Genomic DNA, 23,744 nt, shown 5'->3' with positions numbered 1-23,744 from the left:
ACATGTAACACCACAAGCAAATGGTTTTACCTTGGACATTATAGCATAGATATGAAGTAAAAGATCAGTTGCAAAGATATGATGAGGACAGCCTTTTTTATCAGACAAAAGGAAAAATGTAGTTATTGGTGAAACACCCATATCTGAAACATTTTTCAAATTTTTTTTCCTTTTGAAAGAGAGAGGGAAGGGAAGGGAAGAAGGAGAGAGGATGTTAAGCAGGCTGCACACCCAGCATGGAGCCTGATGATGCAGGGCTCCATCCCACAGCTGTGAGATCATGAGCTGAGCCAAAGTCAAGAGTTGGCACCACCAAGGTGCCCCAGAATTTTTAGCACCAGAACTTAAGAGGTCTTTGAAATGATGAAATATAACTGAAATAACAACACAATGAAAAAAAATGTACATAATTTGAACATAAAGAAGACCGAGTTTTGAACAGGGATAGAGGAGAAAGTTTGTGGGCATGATTTCATTGTAGTTCCAACAAATGCTAATATAGGAATTTTCTAATAATTAGCACTATTTCAGAATGGAATTGGCATTATCATTTCCATTATGAATTTTTAAGTAGAGGATGAATTATTGTCTCTCTGGATTAAATGCATGGAAGGTTGTACTGGATTTCTTTCAGTCCTCTTGATTTTAAGCACTTAAAAGTCAATTAGTAGAAAAATAAATAAAAGTCAATTAGTGGACCTACTAATTAGATATTAGTAAGAAATTTCAAATAAATTCCATTTGTCCCATGTCTGCCAGGGTTTGTTTGTTCTTTAACTCAATAAATGTTTGTTAAGTAACTAAACTGTACAAGCTGCTGGGATTGGGACAAGAAATACATAATTTACCTATAGAATTAATGAAATGTACATAAGTGATCACACTATGTTATGACAAGTGCTTGCTGTAGAAAATGTTAGTTGGCTACCCATAGCCTTTTTCCTTTTTATTTCCTGTTTAAAAGCCTCTGGAACTTGTTGTTGATGTTGCAGAGAATGTTCTTTGATCTGAGAACCCCAGATGGGCCCTTCTTCCAGCTCTAGGGATGAATCATCACTATGTTAACCCCAGTCTCTTTTGTCGATTATTTGCCTGCCCATTCTCCTTTGAGGCTCAAGGTGACCTTATAACAAATTCTAGCAAAGGAAAGAGAAGGGTCTTATTTAAGATTCCTGAAAAAGTTATGTTTATAAAATATTAAAGAAGTACACAGGGGCACCTGGGTGGCTCAGTTGGTTAGGCAGCCAACTCTTGATTTTGGCTCAGGTCATGATCTGATGGTTTGTGAGTTCAAGCCCTACGTCAGACTTCACACTGACACTATGGTGCCTGCTTGGGATTCTCTCTCTCTCTCTCTCTCTCTCTGCCCCTCCCATGTTTGTCACTCATGCTCTCTCTCTCTCCCTCTCAAAATAAATAAATAAAACATTCAAAAAATATGAGAGAAGTACGCAAATTAAAGGCCCTTAGTGTCACTGTTTCCTGAACTCCCTCCTTGCTTCTTGTTTTTGAATATAGTTGTGATACCCAGAACTTCTGTAGATAATGTAACTATCAGGGAACAGGTACAATAAAAGAGCAAAAAAAAACAAAAAACAAAAAAAAACACCCATATTTGAAGAATGGTTGCTCCTAAAGCTGGAAAATTCCTGGGGCTTTACTGAAATCACTGAGTTGCAAGAACAAAACAAAACAAAACCCAAAAACAAAAATAAACAAAACTCTAAGAATACCCATCTTGGCACTTTCCTTATAAAATTAATAAATATTATTTTAAAAAATGTTAATGTTTATTTATTTTTGAGAGAGAGAGTGAGAGAGAGAGAATGAGTGGAGGAGAGTCAGAGAGAGAGGGAGACACAGAATCCCAAGCAGGCTCCAGGCTCTGAGCTGTCAGAACAGAGCCTGATGTGGGGGTTGAATTTGTGAACTGCAAGATCATAACCTGAGCTGAAGTTGGTTGCTTAACCAGTTGAGCCACCCAGGTGCCCCTAAAGTTAATAAAAATTCTTAGTTTAAGCTACAATTTGCCAGGTATTCTTTTAATTGCAGCTGGGATCATTCCCAACTTATACAATACTGTGTGCATGTGTGCATGTGTGTGGAAATTAAAATATATAATCAAGAACGCTGATCACTGAATTTTATATTACGAGCTATGATATGTCATGTTTTTCTTTCATTTGTTGTCATGTTTCTCTGTGTCTGTTGACCATTTAACAAAATTGCCAACTTTTTATCGATGGGAATCTGTTCTTACTTTCCCCTATGAGCATCTATGTTCCAATAGAAAACACATAGCATACTCAAACTGGATAATTTGAGAAAATTCAACATAGAATTTTTGTAATGGTATGGCATGGTTTAAAGGAGCTAAAAAGAAATAGAGTAGGGGCCTTGGAATCACCAGTATCAAGAATCATCATTTCTACCAGTCCTAAAGGGACAGGAAAGAGGGATTACTGTAGTTCTGAGATGCAGCTATATGGAGAGACATCAGGTCATAGCTGGATATGCCCTGGAAAAGTTAACTGTGTGTCTGTCCATAGAACCATGCCACATGACAGCTGGTTTCCTTCAGAGGAAGTTGAAAGAGTGGGAGAAAGTGTGTAAATTGGAAGCCACAGTCTCTTTGTAATCCGATTATGAAAGTGCTATCACATCATTTTTGCCATATTCTGTTCATGGAAATGAACCATTAGGACTAGCTCACATTCAAGGAGTAGATTAAACAAGGGCTTGAATATCAGGAAATGGAGATCCTTGGGAGCCGTTTTAGAGAGTACCCATAATATTAATGTTAATAATCCAAGAATTGTTTTTTATTAATTGAAGCAAAGTGATTTACAGGGGTGATATTGAGATGATATAGCTGAAGCATAGGAAACATGAAGGATATTAGTTAGAGAATATTCAAGATTCAGTAATGCAGTGACTTGTAGATCATGGAATATAGTTCAGACATTATGATATATTTAAGTGGTATCCATTGATATATTTTAATTAAAGCATGAGAAGATTTATTTATATTTTGAAAAATAGTACTTTTGTATTTGGATAGAAAGTACGTTGCCAAGAAGCAAAAGTGAAAGAAGCAAATCAGGAAGGCAATAGATGTAATTCAGTTTAGAAGTAATTTTGCTTTGGTCTAGAGTGTTGGTAATGGATATGAAGTAGGTAGATTTCAGATAGATGTATTTTGGAGATTGAATTGTCTTCCTGGGTATTTAATATAGGTTAGTAAAGAAAAAGAAAAAATGAAAATCAAAGGTCTGCCTTAGGTTTTTGGTCCCAATATCTAGGTGACCTATAGTTATATTTACCGAGATGTGGAAGACTGAGAATAGAACAGGTTTGTTATAAAACCAGTTAGTTACACCTCATCCATTTTAGGTTTGGCCTATTATTAAACAATCAATAGGGGGTACCAGGTAGGAATCAGGATAGAAGAGTTTGGAATTGATGGTATTTGTCTGGGCTAGAGATAATGATGTAGAAGTCATCACATATAGATGACTTAGTACAGCAACACAGAGATATTTTGTGTGGAACTTTTCTACCAGAGAAGTGCTAGAACTTTTAGAGGAGTGTATTCAACTCAAATGGCGACACCATTCATGTTACTGAACCAGTAAGCATACTCTTTCTGAATATCTTCAGGCTTAACTGACTTCACTGTTTTACTCAATAATAATATACTGGCACTTCCTTTAAATTTGTGTAAACAGATGATTCCTTCAAATTACTTCATAACTCAAAGGAACTGTCTACAGTGATGATAAACTCAGTTTTGCATTCTTGCAGAACAAAAGTAGCTTACCACTTTGAAATTAAAGTGTGTATAGTTTCTAGTTCCAGTTTGTAAAAACATGTAGGTATAATTATAAGGAACCATATGAAGCTTATAATTATACAACATTTATTATTTTGCATTCTTAATGTTTTACATTGCAATATAAGTATTAAATCAACCATTAATGAGTTTAAATAAATAAAATGTCAATCACTATGTTATGGCTCAAATTATAGATGTATGAAATTATATATAATAAAAATAGAAACTAGCTCACATTTCAAGTAACGAATCATTACTTCCATACCTAAATAATCAGTGATAAAAATGAAGTTTTTGTATACTTTTTGGTTGATAAGTAATGATTTAAATAAATATTTATTAAGGATATAGTAATACAACAATAAAGAAGATACATTTGCCTTCCTTTTAGGAATTTAATCCAAGTGGGAGATCTAAAGTGGCAAACATGTAACTATAAAGAAACAACATTCAGATGATGGTCTGACTCCGATTCATTTAGAATTCTTTTTTTTTAAAGGAAACAAAATTTTCGAATTCAGGTGTTGAGAATCTGCCTTTTATGATAGGACTGTAGGTATTTTTATACTTAAAATTTTAAAAACATATGCTATATACATTTTATACATATGGTATAATATATATGCAGTAATGGATATTTGTAGGATGTACTGAAAGTGAGATGACCACTGTAACTTGATTCCAAGATATTGAGAAAATTATTATTAAAATTGGGAGATCTCCCTAAAATTTTTGATTATCAGATGATAAAAACAAATAAGATTATTGAGCTCCACCCTTCTAGACAAGTGCTCCCAAACACAATAATTTGTGATGATGTTTTGAAAAAATCTATACAGAATAATTTCTAATGCAATTAAATGAATTACTAGAAAATTAAAGATAAAAAAACATGCAAAGTGCAGGTCCCAATTTTTTATGTAATTGATAGACATAAAATATTTGTCAAAGAGCCAAATGATTTTCTAAATACTTATTTCCAATTTCTGCACTTAATTTGTTGCCGTCTGATAGTTTTAAGACCATCACCAGTCTACAGAATGTACTCTGAGCAGCACTATTTCTGGGCATGTGGATAAAAACGAAATATACCTTGTGTAGAAACAATTGCTAATGTAGTCAGTAAGTAGGAGACATCCACATCCATCTGGCACAGTGAAGGAAATGGGTCCTATGGCATTGATCCAATGTGCAAATGTATGAATATGTATACACGTGTGGATATATGTGTAAGTAGTGATAGTTTATTTGGGTTGAAAATGAACAAAAGTATCATATTAACAAAAGAAAGAAATGAGATGTTGTGAGGTCTGACTTTATTCTCAGATTTCAAAAAATATACTGTTATTTTACTCTAACACAGATGTCAAAATTTATGTAAATGTTTAAAAATATATAAAAACTCTTATTTTATTCAATTAACTATCACATTTTGACTTTTAGTCTCAAAGCAGACATCTCAAAAGCCATTATATGTCAATATCTAACCACTAAATAGATGTCTGATTTTAACCACTCCCCTTAGGAGTGCAGGGAGAAATTGTAGGAACTGGAGCCTAGATGGGAAAGGAGTCAGTCTCAACTGCTGCTGTCATCAATGGGCATTCAGAAATATGAATTACCTTAGCTCTTATGAATGGCTATTTGCTATATCCTCAGAGACTCCTACTATAAGACTAACTATTTCTCTCATTTATTTCCTCCAACATCAATTAGGCTTGATAAGGCAGAAAAAGCCAAAAGTCACATTTGGTGTGTTTCTGGATGACTGCATTGATTTTTGGCTTGTGGATAAATTCAATTACATACAGCATTCAGAGATTTTTGTAATTGTAATTTTGTTGGATCTCCTCACTCAATCGCTTCTCGTTTCCTAATCTCCTGTAAGGTCAAAGTGGCAGAGTGTAGAGTAATTTTTTAAAGCAGTACATGAGTAAAATTCAATATCTAATAATAGGCAAAGCAAATGCTATTATACACTCAACATTCAGCTTTTAAAATTCATATTAATTGCAAACTACCATCTGCTCAAGTTCTGTGGCTATCTTGTATCTGAAACCATGGACTCTTGATTTAGAAAATAAAAACTGTAATTTCTGCCTGAATGCTTTGGATTTAGCAATAATAAATTTCTGAAAGTCATATGAAATCTTGAAACTTAAATTTAAATTATGAAGTTTTCTAATAGTGGAAATATGTATGTGTATGTATATATAGAGTTAACAGGTTATGAATATATCAAAAATGTAAATCTGCACAAAAGAGAGCAAAGGAAGTTTAAAATCCAGGACAAGGGTTGGGATGGAGGAAAGGAGAGAGAGAGAGAGAGAGAGAGGGAGAGAGAGAGAGAGATTACCAGGAACATTTGTATAAAAAGGTTGGTGAGTGAAGTTGTTTCTCTGTCAAAATTTTTGCTACTTGTTTTCATAAATAATCACTTGATCTAGCAACACGTGTTTCTGATTATTGACTCAGACTGGCAGGTGGCTATTGCCACATGATGGAATACACACACACAAACACACACACACACACACACACACAAAATTCTATAATGTGCTACAAAATATAATTTATTTCAGTCACTTAGCTTTGGTATATTAAATTGTTAATGTTTCATTCTGTTTACAGTGTCATACTTCATGTCACTTATGTCAGACATTGCTTCTCCAGCTCGGTTTTTTAGCGAACTTTTACCTCCCCATGATTTCCTGGTTTATGGTCTTCATGTTTCTTTTTTCACCTCCCTCTTTGCTTTTCGCTGTGTAAGGTACAATAGGAAGAGCACTAACTAGTATTGAGAACAAAGATTGAATGCTAGTTCAGCTATTTAGTAATTCTGTTACCTTAGACAAGTCATTTCTCTCTCAGCCTCAAGACACTCTTTCCCTACAAGGTTCTTGTGAAGATTAAATAATATAATAAATAAATGTATATATGATTGGAGCAAGTCTGGCCAGAGTGAATGGTCCCTAGAGCATAAGACTGTTACCTTAAAAGACAATTACAGGAGGCAAAAACATATAGAATTTATAATTAAATTTTAAAACATTATAATTATATAACATAAGTCAATGTAATGTTTAAAAAGATATTTTAGTAAGCCCTGAGAAGAAATAGATAAAAATGTAAATACCAGTTGTTTCTAGGTTGGTAAAAATGCCTATTCATTTTATTTTTTAAAATGCCTTTGTTTTTACAAACTTCTAAAGATAAGTATGTTTTGATGGTCTGAAGAAAAAATAAGCATGTAATAAATCACTAGGATAAATTAGAAAGGATTCCTCATACTCTGGGTAAAGAATGAAAAGAGAATAAGGACAAAAGTTGAAGGAAATATTTGAAAATGCAGTAAAGCAAAACTACTTACTGTAGTACTATACTACTTACCTCCTCCTTTCCCATCTGAAATAGAAGGGAAAATGGCTCAATGAGATCTTAAAGGAGACAGTGGATAAGGGAGCTTAAAAATATGCTGAGATGAGAAAAAAGAAAATCAAAAACACTTCAAGCACCTGCTGATGAGGTCAGAAGTTGAGATAGAGAATTGTATTAAAAAAAAACCCAGATTTTACATAGATAAATATATAGTTAGGTACATAGAGGAATATAGATTTAAATGTAGATATAGTACAACTAACAAATGCATATAGGAAGGGGAATTTTGTTGTCACTGAAGGTACAAAAAGAAGAGGAAACAGTGAAGGAAAGGGGAAGGGCAAGCCAGGTGGTATCAGGTGAATGCCAAGTCAATGGTAACAACAAGTAGAGAAAATATGAATTTAGGGATACGCATCTAGATCAAATATAGCACTGAAAAATAGGGCAAAAACATATGCAAGGAATGCAGAATGTCGGTGGTCATTGGAAGTAAACCATTCTAACAAAGAGACCATTTAAAAAGAAAAAAAAAAAAAAAACCTCATAATGGTGGTGAGATGAGTAAGCACAATTAAGACATAGCATTTTTTAATTAAGTTTTTAATTTTAATTCCGGTAGAGTTAACATACAGTCTTGTATTCGTTTCAGGTTTATAATATAGTGATTAAACAATTCTATTGAGCAAGAATGCTCATCATAAGTGTATTCTTTAATCCCCATCACCTATTTTAACCATTCCCCCCACCCCCTCCATCCACCTCCTCTCTGGTAGCCATCAGTTTGTTCTCTGTAGTTAAGAGTATGACTTTCAGCTTCCTAAGAATTTAGAAGGAGTTTGTTCATGTGGAGTGAAAAAGAGAAAAGGCAACATTTCTTAGAGACAGAGACAAAGATTTTGAGAACATGTGACATTCAGTTGAGTAGTAGATCAATCAATACAATTTACAGGGACCAAGAGTATGAACAGATGATAAAGCTTTAAAAAAAAAATACTTGCGGGGCACCTGGGTGGCTCAGTCGATTAAGCATCTGACTTCCACTCAGGTCATGATCTCACCGCTTGTGAGTTCGAGCCCCGTGTCAAGCCCCGTGTCTGGCTCAGTGTTGAGAGCTCAGAGCTTGGAGCCTGGAGCCTGCTTTGGATTCTGTGTCTCCCTCTCTCTCTGCCCCTCCCCTTCTCTCTCTCTCTCTCTCCTTCAAAAATAAACATTAAAATTTTTTTAAAAAAATATTTGCTATAGAAACAGGACTGATAGACTGAACATGTAATTAGAAGACATTATGTTGATATGACTTAGAGGGTGTAGAAAATATCAACGGGACATAGGATAATGATTCAGCTACTCTTGTAATTAGGCTCTTAATGTAAAATTCATTCACTTATTAGGACAGTTGAAATTATGTTTTGGAAGTAGTGTGGAAAAGATAATAACACGAACCTGGGGCATGCCAATGAGGATGCTTGCTTGAAGTAAGATGAAAGACAAGTTGTCTGAAGCTGGTATGGTACAGGAACTGAGAGTACAGAGGGTTGCACTGATATTTTATGTGGATTTTGAAACCAACAAAAATAATTATAGGAGTCAGGGTATAAAAAAAGGGTCCTGTTGTTAGGGAATGTTTTTAGTTATATGAATACGACTAGATTAGCTAAACTGTGTCTGCTGTGTCACTAAGACTTTTTTTTTTTTAATTGTAGTATAATGCAGTGTTATATTACTTTCAGGTATATAATATAGTGATTCAATAATTTTATACATTACACAATGCTCGTCATGGTAAGTCTTCACTATGGAAATTTTTTAATTGTTTGGTTTGGATATTCTCATGAAAAGACTGTTTTCTTCCCGTTTGTGACTTTTATAGTTTCTTGATAGCTTTATCTTGAGAGCTTGCTTGCTATTTGTTCTTAACAAATACGTCTGTTAAAACTGAGGTTGCACTAACTCAGTATCAAATTCCTAACTGTCATTGGCTGGTGTCACCAAGCCACACTTAAGGATTTCTCAGAGTTAAAAAATTTGTCTCAAAGATGTTGTGTAAATTATGAGAATCACATATTGGTCTACTTTTCTAAGAATTCTTATGATGTTTTCTGATATGAGTAGTGTATTGGCATCCTGTAGAAAACATATACTGCATGGTTGAAACAACAAAAGGTGATCAGAGAGAGTTTGAGCTCTCTCACACTTTATAATAGTTTATTCCTAGGACATTCTATTATGTACTTTGAAGATACCAGTGTCTGCAACAAGGATATTAAATTCTTCTTAGGGTTCTAACTGATCTTCAGACCAGCGTTCTCAAACTTTTTGGATACAGGGCCCTTTAATACTTTTAAAAATTATTGAGGAACCTAGATAGAGCTTGATTATGTATGTTATATCCATTAATATTTACTGTATTAGAAATTAATTGTTTTTATATTTAATTGGTTTAATGTGTTCTTTCAGGTGTAATTGACATGTCACAGTGTTAGTTTCAGGTGTACAGCATAATGATTAGATATCAGTATATATTGTGAAATTATCATAACAAGGCTAGTTGATAGTTTTAAATACTTCTATACTGAGTTATTTAAAAATTACTTCAAAAATCCACTCTAAGTTGCCATAAATATTTTAGGAGAAATAATGATTTTTTCAAAAAATTTAAATCACATTGCTTTATAGTTTTGGAACTGCCTTTAGTGTATGACTTAATAGAAGAAGGCTGAATTTTAATTTTTGCCTGTGCTACAATATAATGTTTTGTTTGAAATGCATAGAGAAAATCTGGCCTCACACAGGTGGATATACCATATAGTCTTGGAAGGCTCTACCTTATATTCATGAAATAGTGAGTAAAGAAAATAATGTCTTCATGTTATTATAAAAAATATTTTTTACCTTCTGATATTTATGTACAGCTCTCCATCCAGTCAATGTCTGGGGGTGCACACACACACATACACACACATACACTCAGTACTCAACAGAGTCATGGAGTATAGGAAACAGTTCAGCTGAGGACGGTATGATCAAATAGAGGAAAAGATAAAATTTAGAGAAAATGATGTCAGGAGAGGTCAGTAGGAAGTAGGACTCATTAGGAAACGTATGGGTCATAGCTGAGTAAGACTTAAGTGTTGTTGACCTGGCACAAGAGTCACAATGATCTAGCACCAACTGCAGTTCATTATAGATGGCCTCAAAATGAAGATGATGGAGTAAGCCCTTTGGGGCAGTCAGAATACATGACCAAGAGGTTAGCCTTATCCATCTAAAGTTGAAAACTGCACACTGAGATTCTAACAGCTCTACAAAGGAATTGTTGTATAAAATGTAGTACACAGTAAAGAGTAAAGAAAATCTTAGTTTAATATAGCATAGAGGCAACATAAGGAAGCATTACGGGTGCATACCCCAGAGCTAGAAACACTGGTATACAGGAAAGCTGCATCTTGAAGTGTTCAGTGGAATGTGTTGCTTCTTCTCTCGTTACGAAAATGAACCAGATCAAAATTTGAAATGAGGAGAAATAGCTCCTAGCTTCATTTTTTTTCTCATTGTTCTTACTGTCACCTAGGTATTACTATAAAAGCATAGCCTGCAAACCTCCCATCCCCCTTTCCAATCAATTGTCCTTGCTGATACTAGAGTTAACAGAAGATGCTAATCTAATCAGGACTATACTGCTTAAAGTGCTTCTCTGACTTATCTCTGATTTTATGATAAACATCAACCCTTCTTAGTCCATCATTCTTACTCTGCTTACTAATGCAGGCTCACCTTCACATTTGCCAGAGATGCTTTTCTAATTGGTTTGTTCTGAATTTGTTCAGAGTCTTCCTCTCTCTCTCTCTCTCTCTCTCTCTCTCTCTCTCTCACACACACACACACGCAAACACACACACACACACACACACACACACACACACACACACACACACAGTTGGACCTCTGATGCTCATATGTATTTCCAAGGCTGACTACCCTACCCATATCCCAATCACCTGTTGTTTTGCCTTGTAAAACAGAGAGAACCAAAGAGATCCTCCCAGAATAAATTAGAAAATGGAAACAGCAATGACAATGTCTTTCCATGATGATAAGAAAAGCAAACTTCACATCAACAAAATTTCTAGATAACAAAATCACAGAGTTACATGCATTCGAGACTGCTCCACAGGTCATGTGAACAATCAAGTCCCCTTGTTTTGGAGGAATGCACTTTGTTAATGAAAGTTTCCTGAGAGGACTATATGAGGCAGAACACAGCAAGGCCAGTTCTTAGTATGCAATAGGTTCTTCCTTTTCTGAGGCACCTGGATGGCTCTGTTGGTTGAGCGTCTAACTCTCGGTTTCAGCTGGGGTCATGATCTTACAGTTTGTGTGTTAGAGCCCTGTGTCAAGGCTCTATGCTGACAGTGTGGCACTTGCTTGGGATTCTCTGTCTCCCTCTTTCTCTCTGCCCCTCCCCTGTTCTCTCTCTCAAAACAAATAAATAAACTTAAAAAAATGGGTACTTCCTTATCCCTTCTGCAAAATTAACCAATTAGGAAGATCAAGTAATGAATAACCTACCTTTGGTCCTGGTGATGGAAAATGTATCAAAAAGGACAAGTCATTTACTTATTTGAGCAATAATTCTACTTTATTTTTTTAATAGTCTGATCACTGAAAGTGTTTAAACCTTCTGGTCAAACATGTGAATGGGGAATAGTGTTAGGACAGGTAGGTCTCCCATGAGTTCCAGGCAAATTTATACAATGCACCTGGTAAGGTCAGAGCTACAATCACTATGATCCCAAATAAAAACGAATGAGTAGAATATGAGTCCACAGAGAAGGTTATATTGGCATATCTCTATTTCTCTCTATATCATATCCATATCTACAAAACTACCATCTCGTAAAATGCAAGTATGTTTTCACCAATATATTGAGTTATAGTAAAATAAAAAGTCATAAAAATAATAATACTTCTCAATGCCTGTGTAGAAAACATGTTCATTCATTCTATGAAGAAAATTAAGTGGAAAGGAAGCCAGATTATAACCATGCAGCAAATTCTGGATGAGCATGAACTGGAGACAGACCAACTGTCTAAGGGAATTTTGTGTATTTACCTAGTCTCCTGATATTATTTGTTAATATATCCAAAATACAATGGCTATGAAGATTTAGCCTATAGGTGAAAGCTCCCTCTCCGAGACAGCTAGAATGGACACTGTTGTTGCTTCTTCTGAAACTCGTGTATCTATCCCTTTTGCCTCAAAATTCTTCTTTTGACTGAGCTAACACATTCAATTAAATAGAGTTAAATTTTAGTTTCTTTTAGATAACTTTGCTATCCCTTTGTTGACAGAACATATACTGATTTCAACACTCAAAAGTTCAACACTCAAAAGACAATCTAATTTTCCTCATGTTACATTAGAGGACTGTTAACCATAAACCTCAGTAATCTCTTCCTTTTTTTCCCTCTTATTAAAGAAAAAATATGCAGTCTATTTATTGACTGTCTGAATAGCACTTTATGTGAATTATCTCTTTAAAATTTCTCAATGACACACATAAATTTATATTATTATGTAATTATAAAATGATATCTATTGATGAGGAAATATAGTGCATAGGTATCTAGTGACTTGCTTAAGGTCATTGAGTTAGTAAGTGGCAGAACCAATATGCAACTCATGTCTTTTTTAGGCTCAATACTCACTTTTTGTAATTTTCTAACCTTATTTTGAAAGACCATGATTACTGTTCATCCAACCATATAGTATGTAATCTATATGAGATTATATACAAAAGTGACTATATATGATGTCATGATGTATATATATCATCATGAAGTGATGATATATTTACAATGTGCTTGGCATAAGTATTATGTGTTCAATATGAATGATGAAATGATATATAATAAAAACCAATACACATTGGAAGAAAGTATGGAAATAACTGATATGGGGACTAAGACCTCTATTATATAATACATAAAAGTAATATTTTGTGTGTTTTACACCATGAAAATAGTCCCTGGAAATTGTTTTATAAGTTTGCTTATCTGTAATGTTAGTTATGAAAGGAAAGACTGGCCTTGGCATTAATTATATATGACTAATGATGGAGGGAGATGTGGGACTATTAATTCTGGGTATAACAAAAGTTAAAAGTTCTGTTGATGATTCATTTTGCCTAATCAACATCTTAATAACAGGTGAATAGATTAAGAGCAATAAGTAGTCTCAGTTTCTTATTGCTGATTGCCGTGATATTTTAAAGATTGAAATCAATAATTAAGATAATTAAGTCATTCAATGTCAACCTTCTATGCAGACATTTAAAACTATTTAAATAAATAGCTGGCATACATTCACATGACATTTGGGTTATTCTGAGATGCTTTGCTCTATATATGATTAGATAAAAAAGAAGGCAAATGATATATTTACTAATATACTAAAGTATAAGAATTTGCAATAGGACTGCATAAAGTAAACTCCTAAAGATATAGAATAAGGCATTGTTTGGCTTGGATGACAAAGCTCCAACATTTCTATTTTCATGAAACATGTTTACTCATATCACTTTATTATCCATCACCATTCAGAGAACTGCAGACAGCTGATAGGACACCCAGTGGTGTACTCAATCCATCTGTTCATCCATCAACCTTATGGTGAATATGAGAAATGAAAAGTTTGCCTTAGGTGACAAAACCAAAGGCAAAATTTAGTCATGGCAGTTAAGAAAAAAAAAAATCACACTTTACCCTTTTGGCTGAATTGTACTGAAATGACCTTGTTGCCTTTATAATATGACTAAGATTTGAAGGCTGGATCTTAAACAACTATGTCTAATTCTGTTTTATATTTGATAGTAATTTAGGTGACATTAAAAAATTCAATAAGTAAATCTATATAATAAAAAATGATTAGGACAATATATGTTTTTTACAGATAATTTATAATGCAAGGAACTCTTAGATTATGTACTTCTTTTATTTGTGGGTAAGGGGCTACACACTATATCATGGAACTTAAATCTGTCCCTCATGAGTGGTCCCTCTGGTCTCTCCTTATTACAGAGAACATGTCACATTAGGTACTTACAGCTATGTTTTAATTTTCTATCTGCAGTACCTAGTACCTAAAACTACTGTATAAAGGAAATGCATCTTAGAACATAGCAGATATGTATATTAATCTAAATTATTTAAGCTATTTTTCAAGTCCATTTATTTGCCACCACTTGCATTTAATTTATTTAAGTGTGTATTACCTTTTGTTTTATATGCTGGCAAAAGGAAAAGCATGTCTACAGGGAGATTTACTAGGAGCCTGATATGAGAAGGAGCAGTGTTAAGAACCATAAATACATTAGCTCATTCAGTTGATACTCAGTTAAACGAATATGCAGACATGGATTGCAGTAGTGTTGGAACATATTCAACTTCTGTCTTTTCATCTTGTCCATGCAGTTTTCTTTAATATCGATTTCCTTTTTTTTTCCTTGTTTCAAAATCCTAAATCATAAGAAACAAACAAATGTGCTTTTTACATTCACTTGGGTAACTTGTGAGTTTGTACTTTCGTAAGCCAAATAAATATGTTTTTTTCTTTGTTCATTATTATTTAAATTGAAACAACTTCCAAAAAGATACATGATAGTGTATTCAGATTATGTACTTGAAATTGCTTATTATTTGCTGTAATTAATTTAACCATTTTATCGATAGAAGATTGCCATATAAATATTTTTTAAAAACTAAAACCAAAATTAAATGATGCAGTAAGTTGTTATAGTGGATAGAAAACTTTATGTGTAGTCACTGAGGTCAGTAATTGAGGAGGTGAAACTCCTGCTCAGAATATATTGAAATAATTTGTTGGAATCACCTCTCTGAGCAGTCACTGATTGTAAATCTTAGATAATTTTAAAATAAAATACATCAAAATATAACTCCTGGACCTCTGAAAAGTTTGGTAGCCTGAACTTTGGACACTTTACAAACTGTAAATTGGATAATACATGCTGGACTTTTTTGCATGACACTTTTAATTTTAAAGATCTATTTTCTAGTCAAGTACTATATTTGAGTATATTTACTTTTAATATCAAATCTATTTAAAATGACCTTTTCTCCTGCCTCATTATCATGTAAGAGAATTGCATCTTGCCATTTAAATGTGAAATAATGTAGCCTTTTTTTTTTAGTATAGAACATTGATTTTAAATGGCAGATATCTAAATCATTTACCTTTATGAATGAAAAAGTAGAATTTGATGATTTTTTTTCTGTCCATCAGTAATTGTTATAGTGTCTACATAAGTGCCCCTTATGATACACAAAAGGAAGATTGAATATTTTTAAAGCCAGTTTGGTTTTAAATATATATTTAATTGCACAATGTTACACAATTTAGAAATTTGAGTAGTGTATACAAGGAACTTGAAATGATAAGAAAAACTATTTAAAACTTTAAATCTTTCATGAACAATGTAAATGCATAGCATTATGTACTTTCAAACTAACATTTATAAAAATGAAATTTTTATAGGATATTTATTTTGAATACTCAGATTTTCATTTCTTTCTTCAAAAGCCCAACCTTACCCAATTTTCCTGCTTGTCCTTCCATGAGAATAGATAACTCATTATGAGTCCACTTCTCTGTGTGAGTATGTGCATATCTTCGCCCTACATAATGCTGTTCATCTTTTCTCTTACTTCACACTGTTCCCATAGAGCTCATTCCTCTATCCATTTTCAGGATGCAACCTCTTTTATTTTACAAACCTTGAAGTTATCATTTACTCTTTAAATAATTATAAACATAATTTGAAAACACTTTAGAGTTTACCAAGAAAAATCTGATTGTATGCTTTATTATATTAATGGAAGTGCCAATTGAGATGTTCTGAAAAACATTTTCTACTCTGACTCTTCCTTTCCAGCCCAACCAATGGCTGCTCAACCCCAAGAAAGTTTCCCTCCTTTTTTGAGAACTGTTTTTGCCAAACTATTCATGAAACTACCTGGATTTTTGCTACTAAGCCTCTGTAAAAACTTCTCTTTCTTTCCCAAAGAAGAACACCCCTTGACAAAGACACTTTCCTTAATCAAACTTTTGTCAGACTACTCTAAACCTTCTTTTCAATAGGCCTCAAACTTCAGCTTCCACATTCTCCCTTGTTGGCAAGCATATACTCTAAGGATTGCATGAAAATCTTCAACAGGAATATAGTTTACATAAAAATTAACATGGTGGGAAATGTTCATAATTCTTCCGAATATACTTTCTTGCTTTTCAGAATATTGGTGAGGGGATCAAAAAGAATAGCAATTTATATTTATTTTAGGGAGCTTAAAGATTCAGAATTTCAAAATTTGTAAGATCATTCAACCTGTTGGAAAGCAGTAATTACTTCTGACAGAGAAATAATATTTTTCAGATCTATCACTGATATAAGTTGGGGGAATTAATAAATGGATACTACCTTAAGTTAAATTAACAATAAAGTATAACATTAGGTTTATTGATTCTACTTTAGAAAATATTTTGGCTTTATATATGGTTTCTTTAATTTTATACATCCCAGATTCCTTTGTGTTATTGAAAGAATGAAATTAGTAGTTATATATTGAGACATGAAAAAAATAGAGAGGGTTATACAAATTATGTGTCTGTATATGTATGCATGTCCTAATTCATAATCTTTTGTTATGTCTATTGGAAATTAAGTAATTTTTCATTATTAAGAAAAATATGAATCTCTATTCATTCCAGCAACACACTGATGAATGTCATCAATCTTAATGGACCACTGAAGACCACTTACCCTTATAAATCAATTTATAGTGCAATTTAAGTATAAAATCAATTCCTCAAACTATTTATGCTTTTCTCATATAAATATAAACACAGTTTATTTGGTATAAAGGACTAGAAATGCAGAAAGCTTAAAAGATGTTTGTTTTTTTTATGTAAGACAAAGTGTATTTAAACATTCATCTACTGCCTAAAATTTCTACAAATCTAATGCCACCTTAAAAACTGAAGGTTTTATGTAAAAATGTATTTATATGAGTACTTTGATAACTGTGTGTTCTGTATGTGGTTTATTTCCATAGTTTGTTCACTGAAGAGAGTTCCTTTGTTTTATTAATCTTTCCCACATCAGCTTATAGTCCTCCTTCATCTTTACCTCCAAACACGCAGTTTACTTTCCAAAGTAATAGCTACTTAGTTAATTGTAAATAAGCAACTGAATTATGAAACAGATAAGTTTACAAATTTAATTTATCAACAAACTTGTACATTTACCAAAGATTAAGTGTTGTTTTAGGCAACAGAGTTTTAATATAGTATCATTATTTTTTTCAAAATATAAATTCAATGGGAAAGGTAGGCATAAAAATAAATGGACATAACTCAGTTTTGTGATGGTGGTGATAATGAGAGGTTATTGCTGGGTCTTAGAGGGGTGGCATGCAGGTATCAGGAAGGCTCACCTTAAGTAGGTGAAACTAAAGCCAAACCTCAGAGAATCTTAGGTGGCACTTACTTTTACAAAGAAATTAAAAACAAAAACATTCTTGGGGCATCTGCGTGGTTCAGTGGGTTAAGTTTCCAACTCTTGATTTCAGCTCAGGTCATGATCTCTCAATTCGTGACGCTGAGCCCTGCATTGGGCTTTGCACCGACTGTAAGGAGCCTGTTTGGTGTTTTCTTTCTCTCCCTCTCTCTCTGCCCTCCCCTGCTCATGCTCTCTCTTGCTCTCAAAATAAATACAGAGACTTGAAAACAAAAACATTCTATCTTGTAATACTTGAAACTCTTAGTCACAATCTGTCTGCTTCTTTTCATGGGAGAGAAAGAATACTGGGTGCTGATATTACCTACTGCATATGCTATTCATGCTTTAAATTGGATCTGACATATAAAATTCCCATTTGTGAGAGAATGGTGAACATGTCACCATTGTCTACATACCTTGTTATTTATTTCATAGAGAATATTGAGATTGAGATTCAGCACAACAAAGGAAGAAGGGTGGGGAAAATGGGGTTTATTTTGACAGAGACTATGAGATTATGAGCCTAGGGTTCAGTGATGGTGTGTAAAGCCTACGCAGAGGTCAGGAGAGTTTTCCCTCCAGTGTGACCACTGGTATGCCACTACTGTCTTATCAAAATGAGAACACTAAACTAAATGATGTGCTCTGGGAAAATTATGCAGGTAACATCCTTTCCTTCATTTTTGTCATCTGAAAAATAAGAATAATCATAGTGCCTGCATCTTAATGTTTTTGTGAGAACTAAGTGAAATAACATATTCAATGTGCATAGGGAGGTGCTAATAAGCATCTACTAACTTGTCAATAAAGGTATTATCACATCAATAATTCAAACTTCATGGTACCTACTAAGCATCCAAAGGAAATATAAAAACATCTTTCAGTCTCAAATTCCATATTTGTTAAATATTTTTTCAGGTGACAACTTTTACTCCCAGTCCTTGGAATATTTCAGACTGCATGCTTCTGCCAAATTATTTTTCTGTCAGCATAGTTTGTTCTATCTCAGGCATTGATTAGTATACATTTGTGATTTTAAGAGCACATTTTGAGAACTGACTCACTATGGAAGAATAAAAGCCATAAACTACATCTTCTCCCGCATAAGATGCTCTAAAATGAGGGTTAATTGAATAGAAACAGTACTGTAAACAAAGACAAGTACTATAAATAGAGCAGAAATTTTAGGAAATTCTAAAATTCTAGCATTTGGAATTGCATACAATCTCTAGATGAGTAAACCAGGAAAAAAATTTTCAGCGTTCAAAACATTAGAACAGGACATTTGTATAGTTAAGATGTATGTTCCGAGATCAGAATCAGCTGATACAATGCATGAGAAAAGTCCCTGGAAAGTAGTTGGTACTGATTATTTTGGCAGATCACCTCTAAGCTTTTGAAGATCAGTAAGCTCCAGGGTTTCCCCGTGAGAAAAAACATGTTCAAGAGTATAAGAGAAAAAGCTGTGCCCCAGGTGCCCAGAAAACCGAGTAGTATGGGGAAAACACTCATTTAAACAAGCTTCTTATACTTGTAAGCCAGCTACATGGCAGGTTGGTCCCACCCTTATAATCCTAGACAGCATATTTAGTAGAAAAAAAGAAAGAAATAGTGGAGAAAAATAAAAATTAAAACAACAACAACAACAACAATAACAATCAGATTCACAGCTAACATTAAAGTAAACATGAAAATGAAGGGATACAAAGTAAATTAGAATTAGGAAATTTATTAGATTTGCTAGATATGGCATTAAAAATATCAATTGCACTTTAAATACTAGTAATAAAAGAAAAATGTATTTTAAAAAAATTTTTAATGTATATTTTTGAGAGAGAGATAGAGGATGAGAGAGGGAGGGGCAGAGAGAGAGGGAAAACCAGAATCCAAAGCAGGCTCCAGATTTTGAGGTGCTAGCACAGAACCCCATGTGAGAAACCCCATGCAAGAAAAAATTATTTTTAAAATTACCATTTAAGGAGGTAAAAAAACTATAGTATATTAAAGATGAGCAATGAAAAATATATATAAGAACTTTGTGGAGAAAATTATAAAGTGATTTTAAAGTATAATGAAAATGAATAAATGCATATAGAAATACATATGGTGGTATTTAACAAATGGCATTTTATACATTTTATTCAAATTCACCCACAAATATATTCAATTCCTATTAAAATCATGACTTAATTTTTCAAGAATTTTTGCAACTTTATTCCAAAAGTTATTTGGAAATGCAAAAGCTCTAATAATAAAAAAGACAATTTTCAGGGAAAAAATAATTCCAGGGAAAATTATCCTGTCAGATAGATAACAAGCCTTATTATAATCTGCTTTTAATTAAGAAAATATTACATTGGTATAGGTATATGTAAATAGACCAATGGGATACAGCCCACAAACAGAACATTTTACTCATTGGAAATTGGTGAATAAAAGGTGGGCTATTCAAAAATATTATAATTTTTTAATAGAGAAAAACATAAAACCAAGTTATTTCATACCATTCACAAAAACAAATCATGGAAGAAATAATGAAATGATCTAGATATCAAAAGACAACCTTTCTTTTAGAGAATTTGCTTCTCAAATGTTTCAGTTATCTGGACCAATAGGATTTTCTACTTGGAAATTTAGAATTTGTGACCAAGCTGCTTCTAGGAGATTGGTCATGATAGTAAGGTATGTGAATAAAGTCCTGGATGTCTGGATGCTTACATCCTGAGGGATTTTTTTTTTTTAATTTTCTCTTTCCCCAAAGCACACTGTTTAGTTTGTCATGGAATTTATAGTCTTTTGGACACATAAAATGAAGTTGCTGTTCATTTGAACTAGTGTGTATAGATATTTATCTTTGGATTCATTCATTTATTATTTACATTTTATCCCCACATGTTCAATAACATAGTTCTATAGGAAAATAAATCCATAGGAACAATAACAACAAGAACCAAAACAAATGTGTTCTGACAACTAGCCTAGTTCTCCCAAGTGCATTTGCTTGTTGTGATGTTTTAATGCATATATTATTATTAATTTTTTTTTAAGTTTCTTTTCAGGGATGAGGCAGGGAGGGGCAGAGAGAGAGGGAGAGAGAGAATCTCAAGCAGGCTCCGTGCTGTCAGCCTGGAGGCTAATGTGGAGCTCAATTCCATGAACTGTGAGATCATGAGCTTAGTCAAAATCAAGAGTCAGATGCTCAACCCACCGAGCCCCCCAGGTGCCCTGCATATATATCAATAATAAACTACCTATTTAGTAATATTTTTGTTTTAGGTCATAATAGCACATTGGATTTCATCTGTTCAGGACCATAAATTACTCCTTCAAGAATTATGGCTTTCAATATATTTCCCGAGTTGTTTTTTCTTTAAAATTGGCATTAAAATCATTTCAAATAATAATGAAAAATTCAAAACATATTGCATAAAGAAAATATTTCTCATTGATTTGGCTCCTTTTCATTTCTTTTCTGAGGGTTATTTTCCATAAAAATTTACATACTCTGAATTACTGAATAAATTGTGGAGTGTAACATCAGATTTGCATTTATCTTTTATTTTTAAGTGTTTCATTGATTAAATATTGCATATTTAATGACATTACTGGCATTACTCATGTGCTTCTTTAGTAAATCACACATAAAATACATTAAAGACTAAATTTATGAAATACATAAATCTAACATGTGACTTACACTTTGCTAAAATTTACTCAGAGGATGTATTATGAAGTACTTCCTGGAGTAAAGGAAATAAAAAAGTAAAATAGAAATGCTACTTGTATTAAAGCATTCAGTAATATTAACCAAATTTGTAAAAACAACTTCAAAAGTGACAATATATTACCATTTACCACAGGCCACTCAAAAATAACTATAAATTTTATTGTCCTGTTTTTACACTTCTGTGTGGCTTTGAGTCTTTGTTTTCCAACAACAATAACAAATGAGAATTATTGCTAATCATATTGGTAATGTATGTGAAATATTCTGCTAAGCTCTGGAGATAACATACTGAATAGACTGAAAGGAGTCTGAGACTTACAGTGGGAGAGAAGAGGCAGAAAATAGCTGTATGGGGAGGTGTCATTGAAATGAAGACCTGAAGGTTGAAAAAGTACAGTATATTGCGTATGGTGTGAAGAAAACCTTCCAGACTAAAGGAATAGTATGTTCAAAGACCCTGAGGCGAAGTATAATTAGGCATGACCCAAGGACTAAAAAAGTAGTATGTACCTTGGACCCCTGCAACTTTGAGATGTTACACTGCACTATACAATTTTATTCATTTATGTATGCATTCAAAAAAAAAAAACACTATCCCTGCAGAAATGTTATTTAATAAAAAGAAAGGGGGAGAAAAAAGAAGGGAGGAAGGGAGAAAGCCTCTGGTTTTTTGAAGCCAACTTTCTGATGAAGGCAACCAACATTAAACAATCTTACAATAATAATTTAACTTCATATCTCATCCCTTTTATCAAAGAAAAGTGAAAATTAAACATATCAACAAATATAAAATAAAACCGTGCTAATCTTCTTGAATTATGGGATACTATTTTTACTTCATTTGAGCTTATAATCATGTATTCAATACATTTATTGCTCTTGAATTATCTTCATTTATGCACACTTATTACTTTCCACTGTCCCTAATATTGCTGTTTTTCTTATTGTTATTCAATCATTCATATGAAAATAACAATATGATAGGAATGTACTTGAAGCGTAGGTTCAAATCTTCTCACTTTTCATGATTGAGGTCATAATAACAAGGAGAAGAACATCAAGACAAAACAACTTTTCAATAAAATAGGGGACAAAATCCCACAAGTGCATGTAGCTGTGGACTAAAGCAATTGACAAGCTCAGAACCTGCTTGGGAAGCCTCTATGGTGTAGCACACAGCAGACGAGGGGAATGGGGAGCAGGTCTAGGAATGGCAACAATGTGCTTGATGTACCCATACCAAGAGTGAAAAGACCCATTCTGATTGGGAAAAGCTGTTAATAGGGCTAAGATCAATCTTAACTGCTTCGTTAAGGAAAGCAGATAGACAAAGCAAGAAAGTAATGTGATGGTCATAGGGTGTCACAAAAGTGACAAATCTCATAAAAAGCAGCACGTGCTGCAATGGAGGGGGCAGTTAGGAAGCAGGAGCCCTGTGCTGCAATAGCAGTTTCAAGGGAAGGAACATTTGAAGCCCATTGCTGGCTGTAGAAACACTCCTGAGCTGATTATGGTTGAGAAACAAAAGAGATTTTAAAGTAACGGCCCATCATGTTAGAAATAAAAGGCAGAGCCCTGGAGCAGAGAAACCTAAAAATTCTCCTGGCCCTTCACTCTTCTCACCAGGAAACTTCTATTTTTTTCCCCCTAGCTTTATTGAGATATAATTGAGAAGTAGCATTGTGAAAGTGTAAGGTGTACAATATAATGATTTGATGTATGTATATATTGTGAAATGATTATCATAATAAAGTCATCTGACACATCAATCTCACATTTTTTTGGGGAGGGAGGATGGCGTAAGAACATTTAAAATCTACTGCCTTAGCAAATTTCAAATATACAATACAGTATTGTTAACTACAGCCACCATGTTGTCCATTAGATCCCCAGAATGAATTTGGTTTGTTTGTGCTATAATTGAACTATTTATAGCTATGCCTCTTAAATCTAAGCAGGTCTTCTTATTGGTATAATTGAAAAAAATATGTATATATGAAATATATTTTTGAATTACCATTGTTCAAATTATCAATAAACATTAGCTTAAATGGTATCTTAAATGACACATTTAATTAACTGGATTTCACAGCACTGAGTGTGGATCACAATCTAGAGATAGGAAATTTTAGTTTCATATAATGGCAGTTTAAATTGTTTTGAGTTATAAACTACTCAAAAGTGAGGCCTACTTCCTACAGAGTACAAAATCATTGGGAAATTCAAAGAG

The sequence above is a fragment of the Panthera leo genome, chromosome B2 (genome assembly GCF_018350215.1).
Source record: "Panthera leo isolate Ple1 chromosome B2, P.leo_Ple1_pat1.1, whole genome shotgun sequence".
Lineage (NCBI taxonomy): Eukaryota > Metazoa > Chordata > Mammalia > Carnivora > Felidae > Panthera > Panthera leo.
This window is presented reverse-complemented; position numbering follows the sequence as displayed.